The following is a 17,276-nucleotide window of genomic DNA, read 5'->3' as shown; positions in this document are numbered from 1 at the left end:
TAATATATACTTCATATAGACATCTATAATCCTTTATTCATCACCTTCTATAACGTTATCAGTAGCCTCACTTGCCTCACTTTGGTGTTTTCTTCTTTAAATCTGCTACTCTAAAACAAAGTTCAGCCATTTTTTTCTTTTAAATGGCAAGATATTAAATATTTTAGGCTGTACCTGTCATTCGATCAGTCACAACTACTCAAAGTTGCCACTGTAGCACCAATGCAACCACAGATCACATGTAATAAGTGAACATGGTTGTGTTCCAATAAAATTTCGGGCCAGATATGTTACCAACCCTGCTCTAAAGAAATCCTAAACTAGTATTGTTTAGGTAGAACTAGCAGTTGAGACTAGAATAAAATAGGATATAATTAAATATCAGAAAATTAAATGGTCCTACTTGCAGACCATAATGTATGATTTAAATATTATACTTAGAAATTTACAAGAATGTGTGAACTGAACTGATAAGCTAAAAAATTTCTAGGTTAAAAAAAAATCAAATGTGCCCACCTATTCAATGAAAAATTGTCTTACTCTTGGGGAAGAGCTTGGGACAATGATCAGATTCCACCATCTGCTTGCAACCAAGCCCATGCAATTACTAGAAAATGTTGGATACTGGCCAGGTGCAGTGGATCACGCCTGTAATCCCAGCACTTTGGGAGGCCAAGGCAGGCAGATCATCTGAGGTCAGGAGTTCAATACCAGCCTCCGCAACATGACAAAACCCCATATCTACTAAAAGTACAAAAATTAGCTGGGCATGGTGGCATGCACCTGTAATCCCAGCTACTCGGGAGGCTGAGGCAGGAGAATCGCTTGAACCCAGGAGGCGGAGGCTGCGGTGAGTCGAGATCAAGCCACTGTACTCCAGCCTGGGTGACTGAGTGAGACCCTGTCTCAAAAAAAAAAAAAAAAAAAAAAAAAACTGAAAATGTTGGGTATAAATGATTCAACAAAGGAGAATTTCTCAGAAATTTTCTGTTTGTCTCCTTGGATTTAAACTCAAAATGGTGGCATAAATAGGCCTAATTAATTCAAATTGAGGGGTAATATTGCAAAAAGACATAAAGAAAAGCTAGAAGAGAATTTATCAATAAACCCCCTTCCTCTCTGCTCTTATTTTATAAAAAGTAAATAATAAACCCTCAGAAATGAGAGCATTCTAATCTTAAAATCGAAAAAAAGAAAAATCCCAAAGGGAAAAAAAAAAGGTAATAAATCAAAATCAACCTTGTAATAGCCTTTTCCTAAAAAATGAAAGCAGCAAACATAAAAAGACAGACTAAATGAATCTACATCACATTGAAAAATTACAGATTATGTCTTTATTACATTGACTGGTTTTTCCTTGGAATCAGATTCCCTGCTGTTCCAATACGGCTTTAACCACTTCTTGGTGACTCAGTTAAGAATGCTTGTCTCAGTTCAGCCTGGAAATTCACCACAGGTGCTTGCTGCTGCTGAGAAGGCCTCGGGTATAACTGACATTCTTGGTTCTCAGGAGGTGGTCCTTTTGCGTTTAACTTGGACTTCCAGCTCTGGCACGTGCTGTTCTGTAGTCCGTCTCAGGTGTTAGTGATCCCTCGCTCTCTCCATCGTGCCACTGACAGCTCCTCGGGTATCAGAGACCTCTAGCGGCCAGCCGCTCTGCTAACAACGTTTTAAACACACACAACATACACACACACACACACACACACACACACACACAATCCCATTGCCCAGTGAAACACACGTTAATGCAATCTTTCTGGGATTTCTTTTTATGACAATTGTTTCTTCAAATAAAATTTTGTTTGTTCCCATGGAATTCTAAACATGCTTTTAAAGGAATATTTTAGAAATGTACTTACCTTGAAATATACAATTTTCCAAATAATATGCGGCCTTCAAAAATTATGTTTATGGGAGCTATGTAATAATAATTAATAAAACCTACCATCTATAGACTGCCTACTATATTCCAGAGACTTTTTACATACAACAACTCTAATCCTTACAACAACCCTATGTAGCCTTTAGCATTTGATAGACCAGGTTTCGCTAGCTGTGTGGTCTTGCATAAGTACCCAACCACCCTGTCTTCAAGTTCCCTCACCTGTGAGAACAAGGATCTACAAGACCTATCTCTGGACTTACTGAACATTCAAATGAGCTGATTCACATAAGGCACCTGGAACAGAGCCTGACACATCGTAAGCACTCAATATATGTCTATTATCACCAAAAAGGGGCGTGCCTTAAAATTTAAACATGACAGAATAAAATCAAACCATGACAAGTACCAGAAGAAGATGTAGGTGAACAGTATTATTATAACCCTGGGGTGAGCAAGACCTTTCTAAGCACACTACAAAAGGTAGAGACAGTAAAAGCAAAGGATTAATAAAACTGACCACTCAATGAAAAATCACTTCTGAACAGCAGAAAACACTACCAAGTTAGAAGAAAAGCAATAAATTGGAGGGAAAAAAAAGGCAGGGCACAGTGGCTCACGCCTGTAATCCTAGCACTTTGGGAGGCTGAGGCAGGCAGATCAACTGAGGTCAGGAGTTCGAGACCAGTCTGGCCAAAGTGGCAAAACCCCATCTCTACTAAAACTACAAAAATTAGCTGGGCGTGGTGGCACACACCTGTAATCCCAGCTACTCGGAAGGAAGGGAAGGAGAATCACTTGAACCCGGGAGGCGGAGGTTCCAGTGAGCTGAGATCACACCACTGCACTTCAGCCTGGGCGACAGAGCAAGACTCTGTCTCAAAAAAAAAAAAAAAGATAACATATTTGATGGACAAAAGGCTATTGTCTTTAATATACAGTGAGCTTTACAAGTTAAAAGAAACTTGTAAATTTTTTTAAAAAGAAACTTGTAAAGCTCACAGTACATTAAAGGGGAGGGGAGGGCAGCGAGAGATGAGATCAGGGAGGTACCAGGGGTGGGGAGATCAGATGGGGCTCTATGTATCATGCTAAGGACTTTGGATTCTAAGTGTACAAACACTCAAAGGTATTTTCCTTTAAAAATAGGCAAAGAACATAAACAGCAGAGCAGGACCGTTTGATGTGGCCATTTTATCCACAGAGACATTTTGATAAGCCCTGCTGACACAACTATCCCCAACCTCCAGTCCAGTAGACTTTTCACTTTCTACTTTATTCCTTTCTGCATCATTTAAATTTTCTTCTATAGATGTGTGACTTGTCATCAGGGAAAAAGAAAGAAAGAAAAAACTTATTTGACAAGGTTAACCTCTAAGAGGAAACCAAATCTTTATAAAATAAATTTTGTGGTATTAAATATAACATTTGAAACTTAAGTCCTGAGAGAAAAGTTAAGAATTTAGTTGAGCATTTCCTCTACAGCCTAGAGCTGAAAATAAAATATCTTACTGTGTTCCAAATACCCTCCTTCTTCCCCTCCACCTACTGTCTATCTATATCTAATTCATTCATTCATTAGGCTCTTACTGAGCCCCAATTTTGTGCCAGGCATGGTGTTAGACCTCAGGACCTCCCAGCGAACCAGAAACAGTCCCTGTCTCCATGGTGCAGACAGTCTCATTGGGAGTTGGAGGAGGAGCAGGTAAAAAGTCATTAAATATTCAGGTTAACGATATATTGTCAGGTATGAGGAAAGGGTGCAGAGAATGGCAGGGGCAGCTGTTTTAGCTACAGTGGCCAGGAGGCCTCCAATGAGGTGACCTTTGAGCAGAGGCAGGCAGGAGATGAGGGGACAGTAATGAGGATTTCTAAGAACACTCCAGGCAAAGACCTGAAGCAGGCGGGGGCCTGGTGTGTGTTCGCCAGCATGGTTGGAGCAGAGCCATGAAGCAGGAGGGCAGTGGGAGATGAAGGCAGGGAGTTCCCGGGGGGTGGGGAGATCAGGTGGGGCTCTGTGTATCATGCTAAGGACTTTGGATTCTGTTCCAAGAGCTGGAAAGGTTGACGTGATCGGGGAAAAGCAAGCCCACACAAAGCAGAGGTGTCTAGTCTTTATATTTTTAAATGAAAAAAAGAGTAACTTCCATTAAAACAAGTGACTCCTGGTTTTGTGTAATAGTAGACCAAATGGTGCCCAATCCCTAACCATCCCTTACTCCCACATCTAACTTGTACCTCAGAGTGGCAGTGGTTAGCAATAGAGAATTCTTCTGTTTGGTTGTTGTGAAGAAGGAGTTAACACAGTATGTTTGGTGGCTTACTCCTTGCATGTCTCCAAGCCACCCCCTGGGAATGTAGCCTTCAGCATGTTCTTTAGGTCACTGATGGATTGACTATTTTGTTCTGTACACCTGGAGTAATGCACCATGCCATAGCACCTTGTTAGGGTTGCTTTGCCCAAACATCAAGATTGATGTATGTGAACCTGGTTTTGTTGTTGGGGTCCTGACCACAATCAGTGGCACAATCTCAGCTCACTGCAACCTCTGCCTCCTGGGCTCAAGTGATTCTCCTGCCTCAGCCTCCCGAGCATCTGGGATTACAGGGACATGCCAACACGCCTGGCTAATTTTTGTATTTTTAGCAGAGACAGGGTTTCACCATGTTGGCCGGGCTGGTCTCGAACCCCTGACTTCAAGTGATCTGCCAGCCTTGGCCTCCCAAAGTGCTGGGATTACAGGCATGAGCCACCGCACCCAGCCTCCTGAGTTTCAATTGCCATGGCCAGTTGGGCATATATGACTAAGCATTCCATCAGAGCCTCAGACCCTGAGACTTGAAACAGCCTTCACTGGGCACAGATATTCCACACATGTCCCTGAAGTTCACTGCTACAAGAAATTGAAAGGGGAACTATAAAGTATTGTAAACTAAAAGAAAAATGAAAACGCAACATAATTAAAGCTGTGGGATGCAGCTCAAGCAGTACTCAGAAGAGTATTCAAATCACTAAATCCCTATATTAGAAAAGCTGAAAGCCCTCAAATCAATGACCTCAGCTTTGCTCTTAAGAAACAAACACGTATGTTTATTGCGGCATTATTCACAATAGCAAAGAGTTGGAACCAACCCAAATGTCCAACAATGATAGACTGGATTAAGAAAATGTGGCACATATACACCATGGAATACTATGCAGCCATAAAAAATGATGAGTTCATGTCCTTTGTAGGGATATGGATGAAATTGGAAATCATCATTCTCAGTAAACTATCGCAAGAACAAAAAACCAAACACCGCATATTCTCACCCATAGGTGGGAATTGAACAATGAGAACACATGGACACAGGAAGGGGAACATCACACTTCGGGGACTGTTGTGGGGTGGGGGGAGGAGGGAGGGATAGCATTGGGAGATATACCTAATGCTAGATGACGAGTTAGTGGGTGCAGCGCACCAGCATGGCACATGTATACATATGTAATTTACCTGCACATTGCGCACATGTACCATAAAACCTAAAGTATAATAATAATAATAACTTTAAAAAATATATGAAATAGATACAAAAAAAGAAACAAATAAAAAATAAAAATAAAAAATAAAAAATTTAACTCAAAGTAAGCAGAAAAAGGAAATAATAATGGTAAGGGGAAAAAATCAATAAAATAGGAAATAGGAAAAAACAGAGATAAATCAATTAAATCAAAAGTTGGTTCTTTGAAAAGACCAATAAAATGTAAAAATCTGTATCCAGACTGATCAGGAGAAAGAAAGAAGATGCAAATTACCAATATCAGAAATAAGAAAGCAGATATCACCATAGATCCTCCAGACATCAAAAGGATAATAAGGGAATATTATAAACAATAAATAAAAAAGAAAAAATAGATAAACTTTATCAATTTTTTTAAATGGACCTCAAAGCACACTACCAAGAAAGTGAAAAAACAACTCACAGAATGGGAGGGAATATTTGCAAATTATATATTTGGTAATGGTTTAGTATCTTGAATACATAAAGAACTCTTAAAGGACCCACCTCTCGATACTGCCAAATTGGGGATTAAATTTCAACATCAGTTTTGGGGAGGACAAATATTCAAATCATAGAAACAACTGTATGTCAATAAAATTTGACGATATTGGTGAAACTGACAAATGTACATATTTCTTAAAATACAAAAAGTGCCAAAGTTCATTCAAGAATAAATCAATAATCACAATAGTCAAATATTAATTTGTAGTTTAAAAACCTTCTCACAAAGAAAACTTTGGTCCCAGACTTCACTGGCAAATTTTCCCAAACATTTAATGAAGAAATAATTACAATTCTATATGAAATCTTCCAGAAAATAGAAGAGAATAGAATACTTCCCAAATCATTCTACAAGGTCAGAATACCCTGACACCAAAATCAGATAAAGACATTACAAGAAAGAAAACTAAAGACTAATACTGTTCAAAAAGCCTCAAAAATTCTTAAAATTTTAGCAAATTGAATCTAACACTATATAAAAAGGATGATTTATCATAACTACATGGGGGTTTATCTGAAGAATATAAAGTAGATTTAGCAATCAAAAATAAATCACTGTAATTCACTATATGAATAAAAGAATAAATAAAAAACATATAATCATTTTTATAAACACAGAGAAAATATTTCACAAAAATGCATCATTCATTCCTGATTAAATCGCTAAGCAAACTAAGAATAGAATACCCTAAAGAAAGGTAACTGCAGAAGACCTATAGCTAACATCACACTTTCTGATGAGAGACTGAATGCTTTTCTCCTAACATCAGTAATAAGGCAAGGCTATCCATTCATCCCGCTTCTATTCAGTATGATACTGAATAGAAGAAATTCTAGTCAGTGAAATAAGGCATTCAGATTGGAAAGGGAAAACAATAAACTCTCATTATTCATGGATAACATGTTGTCCAAACAGAAAATCTTCTAGAATGTTGTATAAATAATCTACAACTAATAAGTGGGCTTAGTAGGGTCACAGAATATAAAGTCAATACACAAGAATCAATTGTACTTTTATATATTAGCCGTGAATAACTGGACATTTTAAATTTTAAAAATATTTAAAACAGCATCAGACATATAGAATATTTAGGGGTAAATGTGATACAAAATGTGCAAGATCTGCACATTGAAAACTATAAAAGATTACTAAGAGAAATTAAAGAAAACTTAAATAGGAAGATATACTATACTCACGGTTTGGAAGACTAAGTAGTATGAAAATGTCAATTCTCCTCAAACTGATCAATAGATTCAACACAATACCAACCAAAATCCCAGGAAGCTTCCCTATAAAACTCACAAGCGGATTCTAAAATTCTTAATTGATATGCAAAGGATCTGAAATACACAAAAAAATTTTGAAAAAGAATGACAAAGTTAAAAGAATTACACTACTTGATTCAAGATTTATTATAAAGGTAATCAAGACAGAGTAGCATTGACAGAAGGAGAAATACATAGATCAATGGAGTAGGATAAAGGGTCCAGAAACTGACCCACAAATATGGTCAACTTATTTTCAACTGAGATGACAAGGCAATTCAATGAGAGAAAAAACATTTTCAACAAATAATGCTGTCGAAATTCAGTAACCTTATCAGGCACGTTGACATACACCTGTAGTCCCAGCTACATGGGAGGCTGAGGTGGGAGGATTGCTCAGGAATTTGAGGCCAGCCTGGGTAACATAGAGGGACCCTTATCTCTAAAAAAATAAATAAATACAAAAAATTTTGAATAATCTCATGCAAAAAAAAACACAACTTAGACCCGTATTTTATGCCATATAAAAAATAAAATCTCAATGAATCATAGACCTAAAGGTTAAGAGTTTAAAAACTATTTCTTGAGACTGTTATGTAGCAAACTAAATTCCTAACTGATATAGAAGAATTCCATGGTGTAAAAAATATATGAAGAAGTATATTCCTTTTGTAAATGTTGATAATTTGCAATAACCTATTAAAACTCAGAAATCCAACAACAAATAAATTTAATTTTGTTTAACCCAGTAATACACAAGTATATTTGTCCACGAAGCTCTTTATTTGCACGTTAGTAATAGTCTATGAAACACAATTTGAAAACCATGATCTCGTTCAAGACTTTTGCTCTAAATATGAGAAATCTAATGCCTAGAGAGAGTAATTCACTTGAGAGAAATGGGAAATGTCTCCAACCATAGATCCTCTGCTTTTTGTATTACACAATAGATGATGATTTTCAGTGGCATGGAATATGCCTTGAAGGTTTCATAAGCAAGTGTTGCTTCTACTTCTGTGCCTCTACTATCTCTTGGGCCATCCCTATTATAGCACTAATCATCCTATAGTACAACAATCTGTCTTTTTCATGAGACTGAGCACTCCTTCTGCCTAGGGAATGATAATGGATCATTTTTCTTTTGCCCAGTTAGTGCCAGTGACTAGAATATAGTGGAATTTCAGTAAATGTTTCACAAATAAAATATAAAGGTGGAGAGGATTTCCATGCGAACAGCTGACATGGTTTGGCTGTGTCTCCACCCAAATTTCATCTTGAATTGTAGTTCCCATAATCCCCATGTGTCATGGGAGGGACCTGGTGGGAGGTAATTGAATCATGGGGGCAGTTACCCCCATGCTGCTGTTATCATGATAGTGAGTGAGTTCTCACAAGAGCTAATGGTTTTACAAGGGGCTTTCCCCGCTTTTGCTCAGCACTTCTCTTTGCTGCCGCCATGTGAAGAAGAACGTGTTTCCTTCCCCTTCTGTCATGGTTGTAAGTTTCCTGAGGCTTCCCCAGCCATGCTAAATTGTGAATAAATTAAACCTCTTTCCTTTATAATTTACCCAGTCTCAGGTATGTCTTTATTAGCAGCGTGAGACCGTTATTAGCAGCATGAGAGCGGACTAATACAACAGCCCAAGAACAAAAGTATAGACATCCGAAAGTTAGAGTACAAGACTCCAAGTTAGGAAGAGACGAAACATTATTAAGGGAGGAAGTCATGGTTGGTGGGAAATTAAAAATAACATATGCACGACAAGGAAACAGGAAAGTAAACACAATGAGATGTAGTATTATCATCAGTGCAGAAAGATTTTTGGTTCAAGACAACTGGTATATAATTCCATAATCACTAAATAATTGCCTATACTACACACCAAGAATATGCTGTGTTTCTTCAAAAAAAAATCAGCACATTATTACATACTAACCACTTTAAAATCATTATTGCAGTTAGACAGCACTGGATATATATAGGTTTAAGTATCAGTTCAATATGTTGAGAGAAATAATTTCAAGCTTGCTATTCCCAAAATAAAAATGTTAGAATATATGAAAACAAAAGTACATTACAAAAGAAGCTAACTTTTTAAAATTTATTTATTTTTTCTATAGTAGGTTCAAGTTCAAGAAGAAGCTAACCATTATATATCACGCTAAACTCTTGACTTATTTAGGTCTCATAACTACCCTGTCAGGTAGATTTCTCCTCAACCTCCCACCTTTTAAACAGATTTCAGGAAATGAAACATCCTCTCTCTAACAATCTGCATTCAGTCACAAGAATCTAGGTTGCCCCAATTTTCCCCTAATAATTTCCAAATCTCAAGATTTTTTTAATGCAGTGAACTTTTCCAATGACTCCAATTTTACAAATAGAGTTTAATTTTCCTGATGTACAGAACCTCTTGTTGAACATAAAAATGATAACACGGAGGCTAAGGCAATAACAGGAATTGCATGAGCCCAGGAGTTCAAGGCTACAATGAGCTATGATTGTGACACTGCACTCCAGCCTGGGCAACAGAGCAAGACCTCATCTATAAAAAATGACAACAGGTCCATCATCTTGTTCAGGAAAGACACACTCTAGAAATTCAAAACAGGTGCCCCTCCAAGGGAAAACCTAAGACTTGTAAGAGTTCCCAGCATGGTTTTGAATCAAAATTGATTTGTAACTTTTCACAGAACTGTAACCGAGTCCAAACTCATTTTGTTCACCACACAACAGCTCATACGCCAAGAGACAAGAAGTTAGAGCAAGAACAGTGACTTTATTTTGAAGACCCAGCAAACGGAGAAGATGGCAGACCAATGTTCTTGTTCTTGTTCTTTTCTTTTTTTTTTTTTTTTTTTTTTTTTTTGAGACAGAGTCTCACTCTGTTGCCCAGGCTGGAGTGCAGTGGCGTGATCTCGGCTCACCGCAACCTCCACCTCTCGGGCTCAAGCGATTATCCTGCCTCAGCCTCCCAAGTAGCTGGGATTACAGGGGTGGACCATCACACCCGACTAATTTTTGTATTTTTAGTAGAGATGGGGTTTCACCACGTTGGCCAGGCTGCTCTTGAACTCCTGACCTCAAGTGATTCACCAGCCCCAGCCTCCCAAAGTGCTAGGTTTACAGGTGTGAGCCACCGCACCCGGCCTGGACTACCATTCTTAATAACTTAGAACCATCTTAACTCAGTACAAATTTCAGGCTCTTTTTATGTTAAGGGCAGGGGAAAGAGGAAGGGGTTGGAATCAAGAAGCGAGCAATGGCTGCAGATATCTGGGCACCGGTGAGGGTCCGAGGAGGTTGGGAGCTGTTTTTTCCTTGGTCAGGTCACAATACTCCTATAAATCTTTAACAAAACATAGTTTGTTGTTTATATACGTCCCCTTTAATGCCAGAGTTAGTTTTAAAAACTATATGATTGCCATTTTTGCATTTTATCTCACTGCTCTAGAATTATCCTAGCTACATGCAGGAATAGGTAAAGGCCCCTTAAACAGAAATGGAGTTAGTTATGTTAGTTCTTCTGCTATTTTACTGTTACATAACCAGAAGTAAAAAGAGAATGAACATGTATAGAGCATGTAATAAATTATACAGATATTATGCTAAACACTTTTTAAAGTGTCCTCCATTTAATTCTCGCATCTTCCTTATGAGATAAAATGGACCTTGCTTCTGGAATGTTTACTAAACATTATGAGTTTTTACATTTTCAACAAAGGTGCCAAGAACATACATTGGGGAAAGGACAATCTCTTCAATAAGTGATACTGGGGAAAACTGGATATTCATCTGCAAAACAATGAAACTAGACCCCTATCTCTCACCATATACAAAAATAACTCAAAAATAACTCAAAAGTAAAGACTTAACTGTAGACCTGAAACTGAAACTGCTTTAAGAGAACATTGGAGAAATGCTTCAGGACACCGGTCTGAGCAAAGATTTGGGGTAAGACTACAAAAGCACAAGCAATAAAAACAAAAATAAACAAATGGAATTACATCAAGCTAAAAAATTTCTGCACAGCAAAGGAAACAATCAACAGAGTGAAGAGACAACCTACAGAATGGGAGAAAATATTTGCAAACTATCCATCTGAGAAAGGATTAATAACCACAATACATAAAGAACTCAACTCAACAGCAAAAAAAAAAAAAAAAAAAAACCCAAATAATCCCATTTTTAAATGGGCAAATGATTTGAGTAGATATTTTCAAAAGAAGACATACAAATGGCCAACAGGTATATAAAAACATGTTCAACATCATTAATCAGCAGAAAAATGCAAATCAAAGCCACAACGAGGTCATCTCACCCAGGTTAAAATGGCTATTATCAAAAAAATAAGAAATAACAGATGATGTTGAGGGTACAGAGGAGGAGGAACTCTCATACACTGTCAGTGGGAGTGAAAATTAGCACAGCCATTATGGAAAACAGAATGGAGGTTCCTCAAAAACTAAAAATAGAACAACCATATGATCCAGCAATTCCACTAGTGGGTATATCTCCAAAAGAAAGAAAATCAGTATATTGAAAAGATATCTGCACTCCCATGTTGATTGCAGCATTATTCTCAATAGATAAGATGTGTAACCAACCTAAGTGCCCATCAACAGATGAATAGATAATGAAAATGTGGTATATATTATATACACAATGGAATGTTATTCAGCCATTTAAAAAAAAAGAATGAAATCCTGTCATTTGAAGCAATATGAATGAATCTGGAACTGAATCTGGACCTTCACTCTAAGACTTGTAAGAGTTCCCAGCATGGTTTTGAATCAAAATTGATTTGTAACTTTTCACAGAACTGTAACCAAGTCCAAACTCATTTTGTTCACTGCACGACAGCTAATATGCCAACAGACAAGAAGTTAGAGCAAGAACAGTGATGACCCAGCAAACAGAGAAGATGGCAGACTAGTGTGAAATAAGCCAGGAACAGAAAGACAAATATTGCATGTTCTCATGCATATGTGGGAGTTAAATAAATTAATCTCATGGTGGTAGAAGGTAGAATGGTGATTATCAGAGTCTGAGAATGGGAGAAGGGAAGGGGGATGAAGAGAGGTTGGTTAATGGATACAAAAATGCAGTTAGAAGGAACAAGTCCAAATGTTCGATAGCACAGTAGAGTGACGACAGTTACCAATAATTTATTGTATATTTCAAAATGTCTAAAAAAGACTTGGAATAAATGTTCTCAACATAAGGAAATGATAAATATTTGAGGTGATGGATATATGTACAATAAATATGTGCAATTATTATGTATCAGTTTAAAAATTCTAGCAAGTACTCTAGGAAATAAAAGAAAAAATTGTGAGTTTTTAAAAGCTAGAAAAACGAAAGTACAAAAATAGGATAAATGTTTAACAATGGAGTAGATTAGTTATAAATAAACAGAAAGTGTATTAGTCCATTTTCACGCTGCTGATAAAGACATAACCCAAGACTGGGAAGAAAAAGAGGTTTAATGGACTTACAGTTCCACGTGGCTGAGGAGTCTTCACAATCATGGTGGAAAGGAGGAGCAAAGTCACATCTTACATGGATGGCAGTAGGCAAAAAGAGAACTTGTGCAGGGAAACTCCCCCTTATATAAACATGAGATCTCATGAGACTTATTCACTTTCACAAGAAGAGCATGGGAAAGACCTGCCCCATGATTCAATTACCTCTCACCAGGTCCCTCCTACAACACGTGGGAGTTCAAGATGAGATTTGGGTGGGGACACAGCCAAACCATATCATTCCACCCCTGGCCCCTCCAAATCTCAAATGTCCTCACATTTCAAAACCAATCATGCCTTCCTAACAGTCTCCCAAAGTCTTAACTCATTTCAGTATTAACTCAAAAGTCCACAGTCCAAAGTCTCACCTGAGACAAGGCAAATCCCTTCTACCTACGAGCCTGCAAAATAAAAAGCAAGTTAGTTACTTCATAGATATAATGGGGGTATAGGCATTGGGTAAATACAGCTATTCCAAATGGGAGAAATTAGCCAAAACAAAGGGGCTACAGGGCCCACGCAGGTCCAAAATTCAGCAGGGCAGTCAAATCTTAAAGCTCCAAAATGATCTCCTTTGACTCCATGTCTCACATCCAGGTCACGCTGATGCAAGAGGTAAGTTCCCATGGTCTTGGGCAGTTCTGCCCCTGTAGCTTTGCAGGGTACAGACTCCCTCCCAGCTGCTTTCATGGGCTGGCATTGAGTGTCTGCGGCTTTTCCAGGCATACAGTGCAAGCTGTCAGTGGATCTACCATTCTGGGGTCTGAAGGACAGTGGCCCTCTTCTCACAGCTCCACTAGGCAGTGCCACAGTAGCAACTCTGTGTGGGGCCTCCAACCCCACATTTCCCTTCTGCACTGCCCTAGCAGAGGTTCTCCATGAGGGCCCTACCCCTGCAGCAAACTTCTGCCTGGGCATCCAGATGTTTCCATACATCCTCTGAAATCTAGGCAGAGGTTCCCAAACTCCAGTTCTTGACTTCTGTGCACTTGCAGGCTCCACACCACATGGAAGCTGCCAAAGCTTGGGGCTTGCACCCTCTGAAGCCTCTCAAGTGCAATAGAGAAGACAAGACAATTAAATTTCGGTTCTGTTCAATTCGGGGATGGAAGTAAGGGTTTCTCCAGTGACAGCCAGTCAGTTTTGGGGTCACTGGATGCCGTAAACATCTATAAGGCTCAGGCAGAAGAGACACTGCTAAGAAAGAAGGCAAGGCACATCCAAAGTAATAAATTGAAGGAAGTAGCCACCATTTGAGGGCAATAGCATGTCAAGAAGAGCTATTGGAACTCAGAGTTGGATTCCATGGAAAATATGGAAATATTTTTTTACCAACAGAGTTGTCCAGCAGGGGAAGGCAATTGTATCTTGAGGGTGGGAGTTTCCATGATGTTGTCAATGGCTAAGCCAAGACCCTGTGGTAGCCACCCCAATATTCCCCTCTCTTTTCTTGGTGGCTGCCCCATGTCCTTTAGTGTCACATCCCTGCACTGGCTCGCCCCAGGAACTATAATTCTAAAATAAGCAAATTAGCATAATTCCTATTTAAATCAATCAGCATAGTCCCATTCCCTGCCATTGGTTGATTTTGTCAGGGCTTTGGGAATAGTTTTTCTTTCATATTTGGGAGGAATTTCAAAGGCAACCCTCTCTTCATGCGCTCAAAGAAACAAGGAGACTTGGAGCTGTGGGCAGCCATATCTCAGCCACAAGGACAGCCAAGTTAAAATAAAGCAGACATCAAGAAAACATAGGCAGAAAGATATCTAACTTTGGTGCCATTTTTGAGCCTCTGAAACAAATAGGTTCTAAACCCAGGTCTACTTTTATTGGTTAGGCCAGAGGGATTTGACTTTTCTCTTACTTGTAATTTAGTATTTCTAACTGATACAAGCCCATTGGTCATTTTTGGTAACAAAGACCCAAGTATGAAATGAACAGAAGGATTAAATAACTTGAGACAGAGTTTCAGAAAACTGGAGTTCACCCAGGCTGGAGTGAAGTGGTGCTATCTCAGCTAACTGCAACCTCTGCCCCCGCCAGGTTCAAGCAATTCTCCTGCCTTAGCCTCCTGAGTAGCTGAGACTGCAGGTACATGCCACCATGCTCAGCTAAATTTATTTTATTCTATTTTATTTTTGTATTTTTAGTAGAAACGGGGTTTCGCCATGTTGGCCAGGCTGGTCTCAAACCCCAGACCTCAGGCGGTCCACCCATCTCGGCCTCCCAAAGTGCTATGATTACAGGCATGAGCCACTGCGCCTGGCCAGGATTAGATAACTTTTAAGGCCTCATCCCAGTGATAAGATTCCACAGCTCAGTGGCAGAGCTATAGGGAAATCCTGAGAAAAGGAGGAGACATGTAATCTAATTTTAAGAATAATGGAGAGCCAGCTTCTTACCCTTCCCAAACATACTGATTTAGAGGAAGAAATAGCCATCTGCCCAAATCCTCAGTCATGACAGCTCCTGTAGTGGGACTGACTGGTGAAAAAAAATTATTTTTTTTTTGAGACAGGGACTCACTCTGTTCCCCAAGCTGCAGTGCAGTGGCACAGTCACAGCTCACTGCAGCCTCGACCTTGTGGGCTAAAGAGGTCCTCCCTACTCAGCTTCCTGAGTAGCTGGGACTGAAGGTGCATGCCACCATGCTCAGCTAAATTTTTATACCTTTTGTAGAGACAGGGTCTCCCTACGTTGCCAAGGCTGGTCTTGAACTCCTGGCCTCAAGCGATTCTCTTCCCTCAGCCTCCCAAAGTGCTGGGATTACATGCGTGAGCTACTGCACCTAGCTGTGAAATTTTTCATGTCTATTATTGCCCAGAATATTTTATACTTCCTTCTTTCTCATTATACTGTGAATTCCTTGAAGATTGGGGCTGCCAGGCATCTTTCTACAGTATTCAGCTAATAAGTTAGACACTCAAAAAATGGGAGCTGGAATGAAATTTATCAATCATTTGACATTATAACAGGGTATTTTTTTTCATGCTCTAATGGGATCTTTGCATGAGCTCTTCTTCCTTTTTTTTTTTTTTTTTTTTAACAGAGTTTCACTCTTGTCACCCAGGCTGGAGTGCAATGGCGTGATCTCGGCTCACTGCAACCTCCACCTCCCAGGTTCAAGCAATCCTCCTGCCTCAGCCTCCCAAGTAGCTGGGATTACATGCGCCCGCCACCACGCCCAGCAAATTTTTGTATTTTTAGTAGAGAGAGAGTTTCACCATGTTCGCCAGCCTGGTCTCAAACTCCTGACCTCAGGTGATCCACCCGCCTTGGCCTCCCAAAGTTCTGAGATAACAGGCATGAGCCACCGCACCTGGCCACATATGCCCTTTTCAGTGAGAAAATATTATTCCTACCAGTGTATTTCCTACAATATCTCTGTCCACTTGGGACTAGAAGGAACAATATGATGGAAAAATTAGTTTAATAACAATCAAACCCTTCAGGTAATCACACACCAATCACAGTTGAACTCTCATTATTCTCCTCTAACAGCTTGAAAGAATTTCCCACTTCTGGTGTTTCCTGGCAGAAAATTTGTTTACATTTACTCTTTTAACATTGGTAGATACAAGGATTTCCCTAAACCTTGCTGGTATTCTTGTTTATTTTTATTAAGGTGAAATTCACCTAACATACAATTCACCATTTACAAGGGTTCAATTCAGCGGCATCTACTACTTTCACAATGCTGTGCAACCACCACCTCAAATCCTTTCATCATCAAAGAATAACACTATGTACCCAGTAAGCAATAAGAAAATGAGGAGACAACTCACAGAATGGGAGAAAATATTTGAAAATGATATATCTCATGTGGTTCTAGTATTCAGAATATAGAAATAATGTCCCCAACTCAACAACAAAAAGATAAAAAGCCTAGTTTAAAAATGGACAAAAGATTTGACAGATACTACTGCAAAAAGCATATCAAATTTCCTGTAAACATATGAAAAGATGCTCAACATCATTCTAATGCAAATCAAAACCACATGAAATGCCACTTCACAGCTACTATTATGGCTATTCAGAAAAAAAGGAGAAAATAACAAGTGTTGGGGAGAATGTAAAGAAATTGGAACCCTTGTGCATTACTGGTGGGGAAGTAAAATAGTGTAGCTGCTGTGGAAAACAGCTTGGCAGTTTCTCAAGTCAAATGTATAATTACCACGTGATCTACCAATTTCATTTCTGGATATTTACCCAAAAGTATTGGTAGCAGGGACTCAAACAGGTATTTTTATACCCATAGTTATAACAGTGGTTATTCACAATAACCAAAAGGTGGAAGCAACCTAAGTACCCATTGATAGATTAATGGATCAACAAAATGTGGCACAATGAAATACTACTTGGCTTTAAAAAGGAATGGAACAGGCCGGGTGTGGTGGCTCACGCCTGTAATCCCAGCAGTTTGGGAGGCTGAGGTGGGCAGATCACCTGAGGTCAGGATGTCGAGACCAGCCTGGCCAACATAGTGAAACCCCGTCTCTACTAAAAATAAAAAAAATTAGCCAGGCAGGGTAGTGGGCACCTGTAATCCCAGCTA

General features: G+C 39.0%; 1 pseudogene; it reads right to left on the bottom strand.

The window, feature by feature from the left end:
* Positions 1-1,391: 1,391 nt before the first annotated feature.
* On the bottom strand, positions 1,392-1,605 carry LOC112131053 (SNRPN upstream reading frame protein-like; annotated as a pseudogene).
* Between the last annotated feature and the right edge of the window lie 15,671 nt (positions 1,606-17,276).

The sequence above is a fragment of the Pongo abelii genome, chromosome X (assembly GCF_028885655.2).
Source record: "Pongo abelii isolate AG06213 chromosome X, NHGRI_mPonAbe1-v2.0_pri, whole genome shotgun sequence".
Classification (NCBI taxonomy): Eukaryota; Metazoa; Chordata; class Mammalia; order Primates; family Hominidae; genus Pongo; species Pongo abelii.
The sequence above is the reverse complement of the archived record's forward strand: the minus strand, read 5'-3'. Positions and strand labels throughout refer to the sequence as shown.